General features: G+C 40.3%; 1 long non-coding RNA gene across 1 annotated transcript; it reads left to right on the plus strand.

The window, feature by feature from the left end:
- Positions 1 to 5052: 5052 nt before the first annotated feature.
- On the plus strand, positions 5053 to 16907 carry LOC133504787 (uncharacterized). Its single transcript, XR_009796078.1, has 4 exons — positions 5053 to 5520; positions 11412 to 11527; positions 11621 to 11696; positions 16564 to 16907. It is a non-coding gene; the product is annotated as an uncharacterized LOC133504787 (long non-coding RNA).
- Positions 16908 to 17240: the final 333 nt, after the last annotated feature.

Here is a 17240-nt window from a genome sequence, read left to right on the forward strand (position 1 = left end):
CAATGTGCTAAATCGTAACGTGCGTGCATGCGTGTAGTCTTTTTTGTGTTTGTGCACACTCAAGTGCGTGTGCCTGTGCCTTGAATGTCCCTCTGCTAAGCCCTTAAACTGTACCCGCAATGGTGCTTTTTCTGTTTGAGAGATGCTTCAGATTTTGCAATTCATAAGTTGGACACTCAAATCTTTTGTGATCATGTCTGTAGGGTACTAATAAGTGTGCCCCCCCATGCATTTGATGTGGCCCTCTTAAGACTGAGGTCTGCCGAACGGTCTGTGGACAAATCAAATTATAAATAGCACAATAAGCAAAAAGATTAATGGGGACTAAATTACTGAAATGAATAAATAATTAACAATGATAAATTACTTAATCTTCTGGTGTTAAAGGCCAATAAGAAGACATACGTTTTAAAAAGTGATTTAAAAACAAGTAATGAGGAGGCTTATCTAATGTGCTGAGGCAGTTTGTTCCATAGTTTCAGAGCAGGAACAGCAAATACTCTATCCCCTCTAAGATTCAGCCTGGTTTTAGGCACAGTCACGACCACCTGGACTACTATAAGGGTGCAGAAACTCAGAGAGCTAGGGCAAGGCAACAGTATTTTATGATTTAAAAGCAAGTACAATCTAAAATGAATCCCAGAGTGCACCGAGGCTAAAATGGCCGAAATGTGCTCAAATGTACATTTGCCAGTTAGAAAAAATGCAGTGGCATTCTGAAATATGCACAACCCACATAAGGACAGGGAAAACATGCAGATTCTACACAGGTGAGGCTGGATTTGAACCCAGATCATCACAACTGAGAGCCAACTGTGCTAAGCAGTCACCCACTGTGTCACCACGTTGTAAACAACTGGTGGGGAAAAAAATAAATAGCTCCAGTTTTCTCCCAAAAGAAAAATAAGTTATTATTAACCAAGATGTTTTGATGGACTGGGGACTCTCCGCGCATACAACAACACCAATATAATCCACAAAAAAAATGTCACAACTAAAAGAGTAAACACAGTTAAATGATTTCACACGGAGCAAAATACTGTCAATCATCAGTGTTGCAATGATTACTTTACAAATGTTTTTGATTACAATTTCAAGTTTCCCTGTTGAAATTATAATCGCAAAAATACAATTACTATCTCAAAGTAATATACCAAATTACATGTGATTACAAATTGATTACTTTTCATAATTTTGAATGTATGGACACTGAATTTTCCTCTAAAAAATGATTAAAAGCATAGATCATGATTTTGGTATCAACCACATATATTTTTTCTTAACAAATAATAAACTTATCACAAAACATGATGAAATGCAAACATATCAGAAAAGATTGTTAGTTGTATTACATGTGGAAAATCACAATTGCATGCAAGAACACGAGTGCCCAGAGGAAACCTGCGCAGGCACAGGGAGAACATGCAAACTCCACACAGGCGGGTCGGGCATGAGGCAGGGTCACACCATGAACTGGTTACCAGCCAATCACAGGACACATGGAGACAGACAACAGTCACACTCACACCTAGGGGCAATTTAGAGTCTCCAAATAATGTCAAATGTTTTTGGGATGTTGGATTGAACCCAGGACCTCAGAACTGTGAGGCCAACGCTTTCCAGCTGATCCACCGTGCCAACTGTATGTATGATATTCATCTATTTAGCTTTTGTCCAATGACACCAGCCAGAAAGAAAACAACATTTTTATCAAGTTTGTCTAAAAAAAAAAAAACATGTCATCTATCCTTGCTATCTTTCTTAGCATAGCATACAAAGGAAGTCAGCTATCCCATACTCCACATTGGTCACTTATATATATTGTGGATTTATTTTCACATGTTCTTCCTGTAATAAAATCTATGTCAAATACCTTTAAATTACATAGTCTAGTTACATGTAATTAGTTACTCCTCAACACTGGAAATCACACTCGCTTGGCTTCTTTTTAAATTTGAATTATTTCAAGGCATCGCAATATTTTAACCAATTTGTCAGTCTTTGAACTCTTTCATCCATGATGCAGTTAAGCGAGATGGCTAGCGATACTCTCATTTGTGCGGCCTTATATCAGGCTTAGCAGACTTTGTCTGCTTTTTTGGCTTACCACAGTTTTTCGGCCATTTAAGCAAAATGTTTCCATAAGTATACTACAACCAAAACCTTGTTGTATTTGTCCTGGACTGACACAGATGTGGCCAGGATTTCACTAGCATTTGCTTTAGGACTCTGGGCTAAGCAAACAATTAATACACTTAAAACAACAACAACAATGATAAACTCCAGGGCAAATAGCTAATATGGGTAGAATAATACAACAAAACAATATTGATCGTTTAGTTTGTGACTCAAAAGTGTCTTGATGGTGGAAGAGCAGACGAGTATACTATACACTGGTGAACATTGATCAAGAATATAGCTTAAAAAAGCCATCTTCCATCCTCCATAGTAAGCCAAACTTTGATATGCTTGGAATGTTTTGACCGTCAGCGTGGCACGAGCAAAGAAATAGACCCCTGGCGACAAGTAAGACTATTAATAATCTTTATCATCGGGTGTAACAAACTAAATTAAAGAGCTCAAACACATGATTTGTTTGACCTTAGTAAATGTGATACTGAGAAACTGAAGTGTTTGATGTTCTTTTTCTGCTCAAGGATTTAAAAAAAAAAAAGTTCATAGCTGTCAACAGGAGTGTCAACACAGGATAGAAGACATCAGAAATACACACTTTGAGTCTTATGTCAAAGGTATTCTCCACTTAATGCAACTTGTGTAGAGAAGGTTAATCATTATAACAAACCTGTGTTGTCTGGATTTCGTTTGAACACGGCAGCCTTTGTAGTTAAACTATGTGAATGCGAATTGCTCAAGTCAAGCTAAAACAGAGGGCCGCTTTCTTGTAAGTCATAATAGTTTCATTTCAACATGTTGGAAACTATGGGCGGCACTCTGAGGCATTTGGTTTGCATATCTGCCTCACACTGCTCTCTCAACATTTTTGTATAGTTTACTCTGATTTCCAGTATCGCATGTTAGTTTCACTGAATGCTTTAACGTGCTCAGAGGTGTAAATGTGAGTTGATTGATTGCCAGAAATCAGCTCCACTAGGCTCTGGGTCAGATCATGGAAAATGACTGGAAGTAAATATGAAGCAAAAACTCCAGTTCTCAATGAAAATTAATGCACCCCGTCATAGACGGGAGTTCTGAGGTGTCCCCAGGTTACTACTTGTTGCAAACATGCTCGATGTTTTTATGTTTGTAATGGGGAAAATGTTTGTTTTACTTTAGCTTGTCATGACAATAATGATAACATATCCATCCATCCATTTTCTGAGCCGCTTATCCTCACAAGGGTCGCGGGAGCGCTGAAGCCTATCCCAGCTGTTATCAGGGAGGAGTTAGGGTACACCCTGAGCTAGTTGCCAACCATTAGCAGGGCACATCGAGATAAACAGCCGCACTCACAATCACACCTAGGGTCAATTTAGAGTCTCATATAAATGCATGTTTTTGGGATGTGGGAGTAATCCCCAGGGCCTGGAGAAAACCCACGCAGGTGTGGGGAGAACATGCAAAGTCCATACAGGCGGGGCTGGGATTTGAACCCCAGTCCTCAGAACTGTGAGGCCAGCGCTTTACAGCTGCGCCTCCGTGGCATTTTACCAGTTATCTGTCGTCCTCTAACTACTGGTCTTACTGACCAAACAATTACCCACCTCAGCATACCACTGACTGACTCTCTCATACTGTTATCAAAACAATCTCAATTAACAGTCATCCAAATTTACGAAAGAATAAACTAATAAACTAACTAACTGAATAATTGACAAACGGTCATCAAAATATAATGTCTGTTTTCCTGTGAACAAATCAGTTGGAGTAATTAAGGTCATGTGATCAATAGTGGCATATGTTTTTAAAAATTATTGTTAAAAAGGTTTGGTTCAGGAACTTTTATTCAAGTTAATGTCTGCAATTTATCATTTATGCCACCTTGTAGTGACTGAATTATGCATATTGATATTCAGTCACAAATATTTAGTTGCTACTAGTTTCCAGTTAATTGTCAAGTTCTATATTTCTAAATGTGAAATAAAATATGAATGACATTCAAAGAATTATATGAATGGTCAAAATTAAATATTTTGAAGAAAAGGATTTTGAGCATTTTAAGTTGCAACACTGGTTTTTGATGAATCACATTTTAAAACTGTGTCAAGATTTTGACTTTAAACATAAAATAATTAGGTTTTGGGGATTCCCCTTTATGGAAAAATATGTAGTCCAACAATCTGTTCAAATGTGTTATTGTCTCCATTTAATCTTTGTCAAACAGGCACTTCTGTTTTAGGACACGCCTCCTTCATTCATTTTCGATTGATGGCATTCATTGAGACACAACATACAGTACGTAAGCTAAAACAAATTTAAATTATGACTAATGTGTCAAGGAGATGCTTGACAATAAAGACTTCCAATTAATCAAGTCCGATTCATATGTACGGGTGAAGACAAGGGGGCAAAATTTTCCAATTTAACTGTAAAGTACACTGGTTTTTAATAAATAATTCAATGCCGTTGTGTTTCATTGAAGTATGGCACATTACCTGCTATACATTGTTACAAGCTGAGAGGAGCATAACATGTAATATAGTTCAATAAAAATGACAATTTATATTTTGAATATTGAGACAATAAAATGCAAAATGAAAGATTATTATCTTTTGTGCAAATAGAAATATATTTAATTGACAATGGATTGACAGGTAGGAATAAATTGTCCAATCAAAGAAACATTATTAAAATGACAAAATAATTTCTCCAAAAACATACAAATTGTCAAGTCCCATCGGAACGGGAGTAGGACCCAAATCCAGGACTTGGACGATGCAAGGTAGTTCGGGGAGAAACGTTTATTATTTCGTGGTCGGGGATCAGGCAGGCAGTCAGGTGCAGCAGTGGTAGTTGGGACGTCGGGCGAAGAGAGCAGGTGACCGGGCAGGCAGGAGTCGGTACACAGGAGAACGATCAAAGGAGTTAGGCTTACGGGGTTGGTCGGAGAACAGGCGAAGGTCGGTACACACGGGTTGTCGATCAGGGATACGGGAGTACTCGAACGGGACATGAAGCTCAACGAACTGGCCCCGACCAGTCGTCATCGGTGTCATATAAATACACCGGATAATCAGCCTGCATGAGGCGCAGGTGTGCGTCTCCCAATCAGCGCAACCGTGGTGGGACCCGCACAGCCCGGGCTGAAGCGGCAGGATCATGTTACAAATATTTAATACCATACAGTACTGCATTAGCTATTGAATGATTCTGTTTTGGATAGTGTAATTTAGTTGTCTTCTATCCATTTTCAAAGCCACTTATCCCAGTTAGGGTCATAGGGCACTGGAGCCTATTCCAGTGAAAGGCGGACTATACCCTGAAGTGGTTGCCACTCAGTCGCAGGGCACGTCACCTGTCACTGAGTCGGAACTGAAACCATCCTGCCTGCAGCAAAGTCCGGTGAGTCCAGCACTACACCTTTAATGCAATAGTTGTCTTGTTTTATGGAAATGAATAATGCATCCAAGTACAACAGTAACTGTTTCAGTGTCCATTATTGTACAACAAAAAACATGATGTTTGTTATTGCTTTGATTGTTTAATTCTAAAGAGTTTGGAGCATGCCAAAGCCATGCCATGTCATGAAAAATCTAAATATGAAAGTGTATCATTAAACCCCAATTAAATATATATGTGGTGGCACGGTGGGTCAGCTGTAAAACGGCCTCACAGGTTCCCGGGTTTGGTCCCGAACCCGCCTGTGTGGAATTTGCACGTTCTCCCCGTGTCTGCGTGGGTTTCCTCGAGGTCCTCCGGTTTCCTCCCACATTCCAAAAACATGCAACATTAATTGGACACTGTAAATTGCCAAGCGGCTAAGAAAATGGATGGATGAATGGATAAATTATATTAAATATAATAATATGTAGAGAGAGAGAGAGAATATATAAATAATATTCTCTGAGCCGCTTATCCTCACGAGGGTTGCAGAGTGCTGGAGCCAATCCCAGCTGTCATCGGGCAGGAGGCAGGAAAAACCCAGAGCTGGCTACCAGCCAATCGCAGAGCACGTAGAGGCAAACAACCATTTACACTCACAATAACACTTCAAGGGCAAGCTAGATTCTCCAAATAATACATGTTTTTGAGATGTGGGAGAAAACCGGAGTGCCTGGAGAAAATCCACACATGCACCGGGAGAGCATGCAAACTCCACACAGACGGGGCCAGGATTTGAACCCCAGTCCTCAGAATAGAAATAGTCCTCAGAAATAGCTCAAGCTGAAAGGATTTTTCTTCTTCAGTGTGAGGATAAGCGGTTCAGATAATGAATGTTTTGTTTGAAAAATGAAAAACGTTATTTGTTTGGCAGCAGTACAGTGGAGCAAATGTGGACTGTTAACCTCACAGTTGAGAGGACGAGGGTTCAAATCAGAGCCGTGCCTGGGTGGAGTTTGTATGTTCTCCATGTGCCTGCATTTCTATATCTTTTGTTTTTTACTTGTTTTTTTTATTTGGTGTTCTTACAGATCATTTGAGTTTCCTTCGTTGTTTGATTTGTTTTCCTGCATGTCTCCACTTTGTCCCTTCCTGTCTGTACAATATGCCGGTGTCTTCACCTTTTCTCCTTTTGTCTCCACCAATCAACACTGACCAGCCATTGTGACCTATCCAAGTGTGCTTTTTTGTCTCATTCGTATTTGTGTATTTTGTTACCTCTTTTTAACTCACTCATCTTCTGACTGTTGTGACTTGTTATGCATTAAATCATGTCTTCTTGTTACTAGTTGCCTGTAGTGGTGATTTTTTTTTTTCGTGTCTCATAGAATCTTTTTCATCCCATCCTTTACTTATTTTTAACTCTCGTATTTCATTACCTTTATTTTCCACTTTTTATGCCTAAATATGCCATTGTTTTTATAAGCGGTACATAAAATGAATGGATGGATACAACAAAGAAGAAAAGAGCAGGTTTTGTTTCTCTGTTGAATCCACATATATTTGCTGAAATTTTTTTTTAATGTATAAACCAAATAGCCAAGTCACATTTGCAATGTGGCTCTCAAATGCTCGCCCTTAATTATATGCAGTAGTTCATTATTCTCACTAAAATATCATTTTTGCATCTTCTATTTTTAAGTTCATATCTACATATGGGGACCACCATCCCAGTAATACAAACATACCAAACCAATTATTCATCTCGACATTGTCTTCAGGGCAATCTAAAGTTTGCCCATGATTTGCATTTTTAGCTCTCTCACACGCTTTTCTCACATAGAATTGTTTAAGTGAGTAAACTAACCTCTGCAAAACATGTGCAGTTTGTAAGGATATGACGCTGGGTCAAAAATGCAAATAAATCATTGCTTTTACAATGAATGAATGAGCACACAATTTCTTAATGATTTTGCTCATGTTATCTGTGCTCAAGCAAGTATTTAACTCAGTACTTGTGACAGAAATCACCAGGTTGGCAAGGATGTCTGAGCTTTTGTAAAGAACAGTAGCTCCTCTGTGTTTGCAGCCCTGCTGTCTCCATGGAAGTGGCAAACTCACTCCATTGAATTCATCCATCCATCCATTTTCTGAGATGCTCATCCTCACGAGGGTCGCGGGAGTGCTGGGTCCAATCCCAGTGTCCAAGACATGTTATCACAAGTATGATGACATGACCAGAAAGTCGATCATCGAACTGCAACCTAGGGTATTCTGGTGCCAAATACACAAGTGGACACCCTAAAACCTCAACATGCTGTTTGTTCTGGACAAACAGTGATGAGCACCGATGTCCAGTAACAGAACTCTCTTCCGTTTCTCATCGAGGGGGCTGTTCTTCCCAATCACGCCCTTCCAGGTCTCACTGTCAGTGCCCACGTAAGCATTGAAGTCCCCCACCAGAATGATCGAGTCCCTAGCGGGAATGCTCTCCAGCACTCCCTATAAGGACTTCAAGAAGTCAACAAACTACTCTGAACTGTTGTTTGGTGCATAGCCACAAGCCAACAGTCAGGACGCATCCCCCCACCCGAAGACGGAGGTAGGCTACCCTCTCAGCCACCAGGGTGAACCCAATGTACAGGCATCGAGCTGGGGGGGCAGTAAGTATACCCGCACCTTCTCACCTCGGGCAACTCCAGAGTGGAACAGATGATCATTGGGACATTAATAAGGTGACAGCTCAAGGAGGGGACATTTAATTTTATTCTCATTCATTTATAGAATACATATTTGATCATGTACAGTGTCAATTAAAGGAAATACAAATAAGTTCATATTTCATGGTGGGGCTGTAATAGGAGACTTTTTTTTTTTTTTACTCACGGTAGAATCTGCCCTCTATCCATTGACTTAGTTACAAGATTCCAGTGTAATTATTTGTACTTTTTTCAAGGTGAGGTAAAGTTATTTGTAATCTCAGAAATCGTTTAGTGCCTTAAGTGCCACGGGTAAATAATAATAATTTTTAAAAAAGTTCAAACCTCAGAAGAAACTATTGTAAATACTAAACTAAAATATTAATTGTTAAATAGCATTAGAAGAAAATGCAATGAATCATCAGGCAAATACAAAATATTTATGACTTACAAATTGTTTGATTAGTTAAATACAAACTTCGACAGCTGACACCAAAGAAGCTGGCTTGACTGATGACCATCTCTTAAAAGCATGTTATCTGCATATTTGCCCACACACTCAATGTGACTGCAGTACGTGTGCATTTGCTGTAAAAATTTCACAGGAACAAACTACACTCTCAGTTGAGCAAAAATCAGGTATTCTGAAAGACGTAGTCATTCTGCCTAAAATAAATTGTCTCCAAACTTTACACTGCCCAAGTAAAGTCATGAATCTACACAAATGCTGATCAGTGGATACTTTGTACCAGCGTCTTGGACCCCATTTACAATGAGATGGATCATTTCAAGGGGCAATTCCAGAGCAAAGGTTTTTACGCTGCCAGCAGCAACGCACACCGTTAATCTATTTATTTTATATTTTTTCTATGTAGCTGTATTGATTACAGGGTGGCCTCACAGTTCTGAGGACTGGGGTTCAAATCCTGGCCCACTTGTGTGGAATTATTAAATACATGTAAAACTTTACATGCATTTTCAGTGAGTCCTAGTATGATCTTCATACCAAAGGCCAAGTTTTATTAAACGGGGGGTATAAGAGATTGGTCGAACTAGACTCCCATGGATCTAACAGTTCAAGGTTCCTCACCCTTTCAGTATTTCGGAACATTAGGTCGGACGAGACCTTATGAAGCAAATCTCTGGAACCTGAATATATGTAGGAATGCTGTGATCAGTGATAAGTTTTGCCCGAGTCACATGGTAAGGAATAGAATAGAGTAACACCTTACAGTTGAGCCAGCGTGCTGGTCTCCAACACTGTAAAAATTAGGCCACTCATCATCATTCGTTTCCATTACAGAATCATTTCTTAATAAACTTTCTTTCAGCTTGTCTCATTAGGGGTCGCCATGGTGTGCCATCTCAGATGAACGCTCATATTTGTTTGGCACAGTTTTTACACCGGATGACCTTCCTGACGCAACCCCACTTGGGGAGTGGGGGCCCCAGTGAGAAACTAACTCACGACCCCTGGTTTACCAAACCAATGTTCTAATCACTGAGATATGGGGCTCCCTTAAGCATTTCTTAATAAGAAACTATCTACCAAACATCCAATCTTTTTGGTTTAAGTTTGTTTCTTTCCAAGACCCATTAATCCGTGAGCCCATTGTTTCTATCATGCTTCTTCTCCATAGTCTGGGGAAAGACGAACCCTTTCCCAGATAGCTTTGAGCAAGAGCAGTATCAATTGAAGGAGGTTCCATGACCTTTTGAAAATCAGGCTACTTAACAAAGAAACACGCAGTTATCTCTTTTCATATTTGCGACTCACTATGTTTTCATCATTTTCTGCAATTGTTTATTTATCATGTTTATTGGTAAATGATCCTGGCTGGAATCACAGTTTAACCCTGGGTGAATACATGGTTTGGTGATTATGCTCTTGTTTATGAATGTTTTGTTCGCTGTAGGAATAAGAAAATCATTGGAGACAAACCAGTTTGAGAGACACATCTAATCACAATGCAAAACAAATAATGTAAGGATTAAATACACACAGCAGTTTTGTCAGTTCAGGATAGTTCATATTATTAGGCTTGTGACACTCATGTAATCTATATTTACAATGACCAGGCCAGCATGGTGGACGACATCTGCCTGACAGTTCTAAGGGCCCTCCAGTTTCCTCCCACATTCCCAAAAAATGCGTATTATTTTGATTGATCACTTTAAAGTGCCCACAGGTCGATTTGAGTGGAAATTTGAGTGCCAATGGTGCCCTACGGTTGTCTGTGTGGTCAGTGTGTACCCCACCTCTTGCCCATAGCCAGCCTGGATAAGTTCCAGCATGCCCAGGACCATAGTGAGGATATGCAGCATGGAAAGTGAATGGATGGACTGATGGATGAATCGACATTAAAAGCCTTTCCCAAACCTTTTAATCTACTCTCACCTTTCACCAGGCTGAAAAAGTATTTGGTTGCTGAGGAAGTATCCTTTAACAGGTCCTTTGAAGAAACATGAACACATAGCAAGGTTTGGACCTTTTTTTTTATGATAAAAAAAATTTCAAAGGAAGGTACCAAACTATTCTGAAGAGAAATAAGTATAACCAATTTTCAATGTTTTAAATGAAAGGCTCTTTGTCTTTTTGGATTACTTAATCATTGCTCAGTATTTAAGCAAGACATCAAGCACTTTCGTACCTTTCTTTCCACAACAAGCATATTTTCCATAACAGACACATGTACACTGTGAATGAATGAACATCACCATTTATTTTATTTTTATAACTAAAACAGACATTTATAATAACCTTTCCAACAATGACATGCCTCTGTTTTTATTGCATTGGAGGATGTCTGGACTAGCCAAAAGCCTACAGCTGAGCAGAGACATTATTCTGGCCTAGTGCTCATTCAGTATTTATGAATAAACAAAGTCTGTGAGATACAGTATGTGGGAGGAGGACAAAAGTCGTAGCCCTCCTGTTGTGGAGTTTGCTCTGCAGAGTCATGTTTGGCCTGCAAGTGTGATTGTATGGGCTGTCTCAGGGATATTGACAGTTGGAAGAAGTGTCTGGTGAACCAGAGGTCGCTGAGGACAGATCTCCGCAAAGTGCCCTTGAGTTTGTGAGGTCCATGGAGAAAACTGTTCCTCACCAGCTTATCCTTGACTGACATGCAATCATGCTGGTTGAATCTGTGGCATGCTGTGTGCGTTGTGTCCAACCTTAGTTTTTGTCTCTTTTTGTCACATCATTTTTAGGTTATTCATATCAGCCACTCCTGGGTTCAGCAAGGATGGGACAACGGGAACAAAGTCTTTGATTTTTCCATGAGAAGTCCAGTGAGGCTGGATCAATTTACTAATCGAACGGCATAGTAAGTCATCAGGGAGAGTTAAGTATGAGTGACCTTCTTGAAGACTCTTCATTGCCATCACATCATATCCAACCTACAAATGTTGCTGTCTAGAAAAGGGGTGGTTGATGTCACATGGCTGAAAGCCCTTTCCTGAGCAAACACTGGAACCATTCTAACGCAAACTAAGGTATTGTAATCCAAAGTACCACGTCTAGCATGCTTCACTGTGTGATGATCGATTTAAAGTGCTCTATTAAAAGTTAAGAATGCTGCCTGAAACAGAAACCATGGTCCCTATCTTTTTTGTGAATGCAGTAGGTAATAGTGTTTCATTGAAATGAAACATTGGCCTCAGAGTTCTGAAGTCCGGGACCCGCCTGTGTGGAGTTCGCATGTTCTCCCCGCGCCTGGGTAGGTTTCGTCCGGGCACTCTGGTTTCCTCCCACATCCCAAAAAGATGCAACATTAATTGGACACTCTAAATTGCCCCGAGGTGTGATTTGTGAGTGCGGCTGTTTGTCTCGATGTGCCCTGCGATTGGCTAGTGACCAGTTCAGGGTGTACCCCGCCTCCTGGATAGCTGGGATAGGCTCCAGCATTCCCTGTGACCATCATAAGGATAAGCGGCACAGAAAATAGATGGATGGATGAAATTTGTTGGCTTCTCCAGAGATGTTGCTGGCTTGGGTTTGACTGACTGTCATGCTCCTGGCTTCCTGCCCAGGCTGGGCATGGCTAGCCAATTAATCAGCGCACACCTGCACCTTGTCCCAGCTGATGCCTCCCAGTATATATAGGACCCGGGGGATGACTTATCCTCCGCCAGATTGTCATCCTTGATGCCTTGTTCCCGCACTCCTGTTTGCCTGACTTCTGCTCTCCGTGTACTGACCCACGCCTGTCCACTGACCACCCTCATAAGCCTGCAGTACTATTACTTCTGATTGTTTGGACTGTCTGCCTGATCCCAGACCTTGGACCGAATAAAGGTTTCCTCTGCACTGTCTGCTTGTCTCTTGAGTCGTGCATTTGGGTCCACCATCGAGCCCCGTTCGTGACTCTGACTGGAAAAAAAAATTGTGGAGGGCATGGTTGGGGGTGTGAAAAATGTCCAACATCAAAAGTGGACAGTTTGAAAAAAAATCTGTCATAAACACATACTACCAAACAATTTTGACAATTTTTTGGGGGGGGGGTTTCAGCCTGCAATAGGCCTAATGACGCCACTGAGTGGATGTGTCACAACTTTCCATCATCTTTCCTAAAATCTCTGCTGCTTTGCACTTTCTTTCCATTTCATAATACCAAGGAGGCTCTCAAGCAGTTATACACAATTATACGATATAGCATGATATCACCTGAGAATATGACTTGGAACATTTGACAGAAAACGTATGACCAGTGACCATTCTTATGGACTAAAACTTCATGATCAGCTCGTCTTGGATGCTACCATTAAACCCCTTGCACTGCACATTTTATTTCTACATATATTTATATTATTTATGCTGTAAAGTTTTGTCAATAACTATAACACTTTCTACCCCCTCAATTGCCTCACAGCCAAGAGATATAAGAGAATATTGCATGGATGAACTTGACTTGCCTGCACGGAGTCCTGCCCTCAACCCTTTGGGTTGATTTCGAATGGACAGTGAGCCAAGCCTTCTAGTCCAAATCAGTGTGTGATCTCATAAATATGTTCCTGGAAGGATAGGCAAAAATTCCCATAAACTCACTTTTTTTTCACAAAGCAGATGCAAAACTGATTCACACAAAAGTACCTGTCAGAAGGGCCTCTTTTCCAAAACGTTTTGGCACTGTCTTGCCAAATGAGCAATTAAAAATGTATTTTGTGATATTCTGTTTCATCCATCTGAATACTAACCTTGCACCAACAGATTGTATAATTTTCCTGTTTAGACAGATTGCAGGTAGAAAACAAGCACACTATACAGTATAACACCATCTGTTTGACATAGTAGAGAGTGGCCAGTCTCTTGATCGTCACACTCAAGAATTGCATGTCAGTACTGGCGGTGAAATTGAAGCTTCTGGACCAAAAACCGCTTTGAGACATTTGCCTTGAAAATAATACAGAGCGCTATCTACTGGCTGTCCCTGTGCATTGCATTTCAAGGGATGCATTAACAAAGTTTTTATTTCATGGCTGTCATGGGTCTCGATTTCATCTACGGATTTTGTAGAGTTCATATAAATATTGGAACGAGACAACAACAATACAATATACTGAAATGTCGTGTAAATTCCAAAAGTTTGAGCTTTAATAAAAAAAAAAAATCATTTACAAACGTAACGGACCTCAAATTCACAACAATATTGTTCTCAAGTCATTCCATATGGATACATTAGTCAAATAATAATTAAGTTACAAATAAGTAATAGGAAACGCTTTTGCAGCTATACCGACTTTTGTGTGCAGCTAAGCAGAGCAGCTAACACAAAAATACTAAACTAAACTAAATCAATAAATATTGGAAGACTAATGCAAAATCCGTCCATTTGCTATATCGCTTATCTTATTCAGGGAAGGAGGGAGCCTATCACACCCGACTTTGGGTGACTAAACCTCTGAGTGATCGCTAGTTTATGACGGGACAGGGAAAAACATTCATACTCTCATTTACACCAACAGTGAGTGGCAACTGGAGCAATGGTCCCTGCACAGAAGTCTGGGGAGTGTGCCACTCCACTGTCAGTGATTTAAAAGATGTTGATCATGAAATAAAATCAAAACTTGGGGTGAAGAATGCATGCTTAGAGGTAGCTACTATAATCATGAAAATGTATTTTTATATTGTGTGCGTGTGGATGGGGAAGGGGGGTCTTCACATTTTCTCTTTTGGAATAAATGGAAATAAAAGTTGTGAGTAGCCAAATTCCTGACACCTCTTAGTTCATTTGCTGTGGTTGTCCATCTGAAATGTTAACATCTCTCGGCCAGGATAGTGCGGAAACCGAGCAGCATTTACAAAAGGAACTGGGAGATGAAAAAGATTTAAAAATAAATAAATAAAAAGCGTGTGACAAATGAAGACTGTTAGGGGCCAATTGGACACAAGAGGGCACCAATCAATCAAGCAATCATACATGGGCAAAAAAAATAAACGGAAATTCAGTAGTGAAATAAACAGATAACCTTCAGTGACAGTTTTATCCCAAACATCTTTTAAATGTTTATTTTGCAATTGATTCTGAATACTTGTGACAAAATATTGTATACACCACTCCAGACAAATCAGAATTTTAGGTTGTGTCTGTTCTGTGAATGTGCACACATTTGGCAATGTCCTGCTTTCTTGGAAACATATTGACATATCGTACCATAAATTGCATTGGGTGGCTGAAATCTCGCATGGCAAGACAAATCCATCCATCCATTTTCTTAGCCGCTTATCCGCACAAAGGTCCGGGGAGTGCTGGAGCCTATCCCATCTGTCAACAGGCAGGAGGCGAAGTACACTCTGAATTGGTTGCCAGCCAGCCGTATTTCACATAGAGACAGACAACAGTCGCATTCATAATAACACCGAGGGGCGATTTAGAGTTGGCAATTAATGTTGCATGTCTTTGGGATGTGGGAGGAAACCGGAGTGCCCAGAAAAAAAACCACACAGGCACGAGGAGAACATTCAAACTCCACACAGGGAAGGCTGGTATTGAACCCGGGTCCTCAGAACTGTGAGGCCAACGCTTCCCAGCTGTGCCCACCGTGCCGGCAAGACAAATATAAAATCATATTTCTCGACAGCATAGACTTTCCTTCACTCTCACACAGCCAAAAGGGTGCAACAGAAAATCCTACCTCCCTGTGACAATCCATTAATGCAATCAATCAATCTCTCCCAACCATTGTCAAACTGTCCGTTGAATACTGAAGTGTGAGGTAAACTATATCACATGCTCTGGGATCCTTTAATTTACAGTGTGTGATAAGGACTTGGGTCTTTATCACACACTGTTCAAGCAAAGGCATTTATCAGGGGTAAGATGTAGATTTTTTCTTTTTTTTTTAGACAAATCAAAACACAAGTCTTTTACCTGCTAAAGAGGATCATAAAGAAAGTAACATTGCAAATCAAACAAATCTAATTGTTATTTTTTATTTTGTTGAGGATATTCTGAGGCAGCAAAAAATGGAAGTCTGCAAGAAGAGTATCCCACACCATAATAAAATACTGTGTTAGAATCCAAAGCAAAGGCACAACAAAAGGGTAAGATAACACAGCATGTTTTTTTGTTTTTTATTTCTATTTTTTGTCAGTCCTAGTTATATATCCTCAAAAGTTATTTTTTTTTACAATTCATTTAATTGAGTATATTTATTCATCCTTTTTTGATACTGGTTATCTTGTTCATGGTCCAGAAAGGTGGTGCCAGTGATGCCAATTTGTCTGAGTCCCATCAAACATTAAAGGAGTTAACTGCAAATTATTAGCTAATATTAGTTAAGCAGCGCCGTCACATCTGGTTAGATCGTTGGCCTCACAGTTCTGAGAGCGGGGAAACAATTTTTGCATGTTCAGTTCAGTCATAGTGCAGTTGGCATATTGTCCCAACCCATGCCTGTATGGGTTTTCTCTGGGCAATTCGGTTTCCTCCCACATCCTAAAACATGCATGATGGGGTAATTGAAGACTCTAAATTGCCCATAGGTGCAAATAGTTGTTTGTTTCTATAATCCCTGCGATTATCTGGCAACCACTGTTGCCTGAAGAAAGCTGGGATTGCCTTCACCACTGCCAATACCCTTGTGAGGATAAGCAGGTCAGAAAATGGATGGATGGATAGTTAAGCACCAGTGTCACTAATACAACTAATACAACCTGAGACCAAACAATATAGTGCGTTATTCTGTTTGAATTTGTTTACAAACGTGTATGACATTATTTTCAATCTTGCAAGTTCTTCTATGAGCAAAAAAAAACACAAACAAAAACACTTATTCTCAAACTGATTCCAATCTCAATTCTGCTCCGAGTTTGGCATGTCTGAACTAATACAAATTTTGTTTTTGGTGTATGTATTTCCAGGTGACCTACATGGACTACTATACATCACAGGTGTCAAACTCTGGGCCCGGGGAGCAGTTGCGGCTCACCACATTATTTTATGTGGCCTGCAAATGTAGCTCATAATCATCAATATCTATGATTTTTGCTAAAATCTGTACCCAAATTTCAGATTGTCATAATAATTAACAATATTGTTGTGAGGCCAATATGGTCTCTACATGGGGTGTAGAAATGCCCCTGATTTAAATTGCGCCATGTGATTGAGGATCAGTGTCAGCTGCTTTAAAAACAACTTTTCTGGCTTCTCAATACCCCCCCTCCTCACACACACACACCCACACCCACCCACCCACACACACACACACACCACACACACACACACACACGCACACACACACACACACGCACACACGCACACACACATCAAATCAAAACACAGATCACTGTAATATCAAAGAGATGGTCTTGTGATTCTCTACCCCACATGCAATGAAGACAACCGTGACCGTGGTGCCCTAGTTGGAACACTTCCACATTGCAAGCATCCCCCAGCTACAAGTTGCAAATTGAGGATGTCCTGCTGATTGGCGGATTTCTCGTGCACGTTCACACGGACGCGCAATTCGTTGCAGACTCACCATGCTGCGCTCGGCCCACAAGGGAGAAATCCAGCAGGGGGTCCGGGAGCCGCGATC

This window comes from Syngnathoides biaculeatus, chromosome 8, assembly GCF_019802595.1.
Source record: "Syngnathoides biaculeatus isolate LvHL_M chromosome 8, ASM1980259v1, whole genome shotgun sequence".
NCBI lineage: Eukaryota > Metazoa > Chordata > Actinopteri > Syngnathiformes > Syngnathidae > Syngnathoides > Syngnathoides biaculeatus.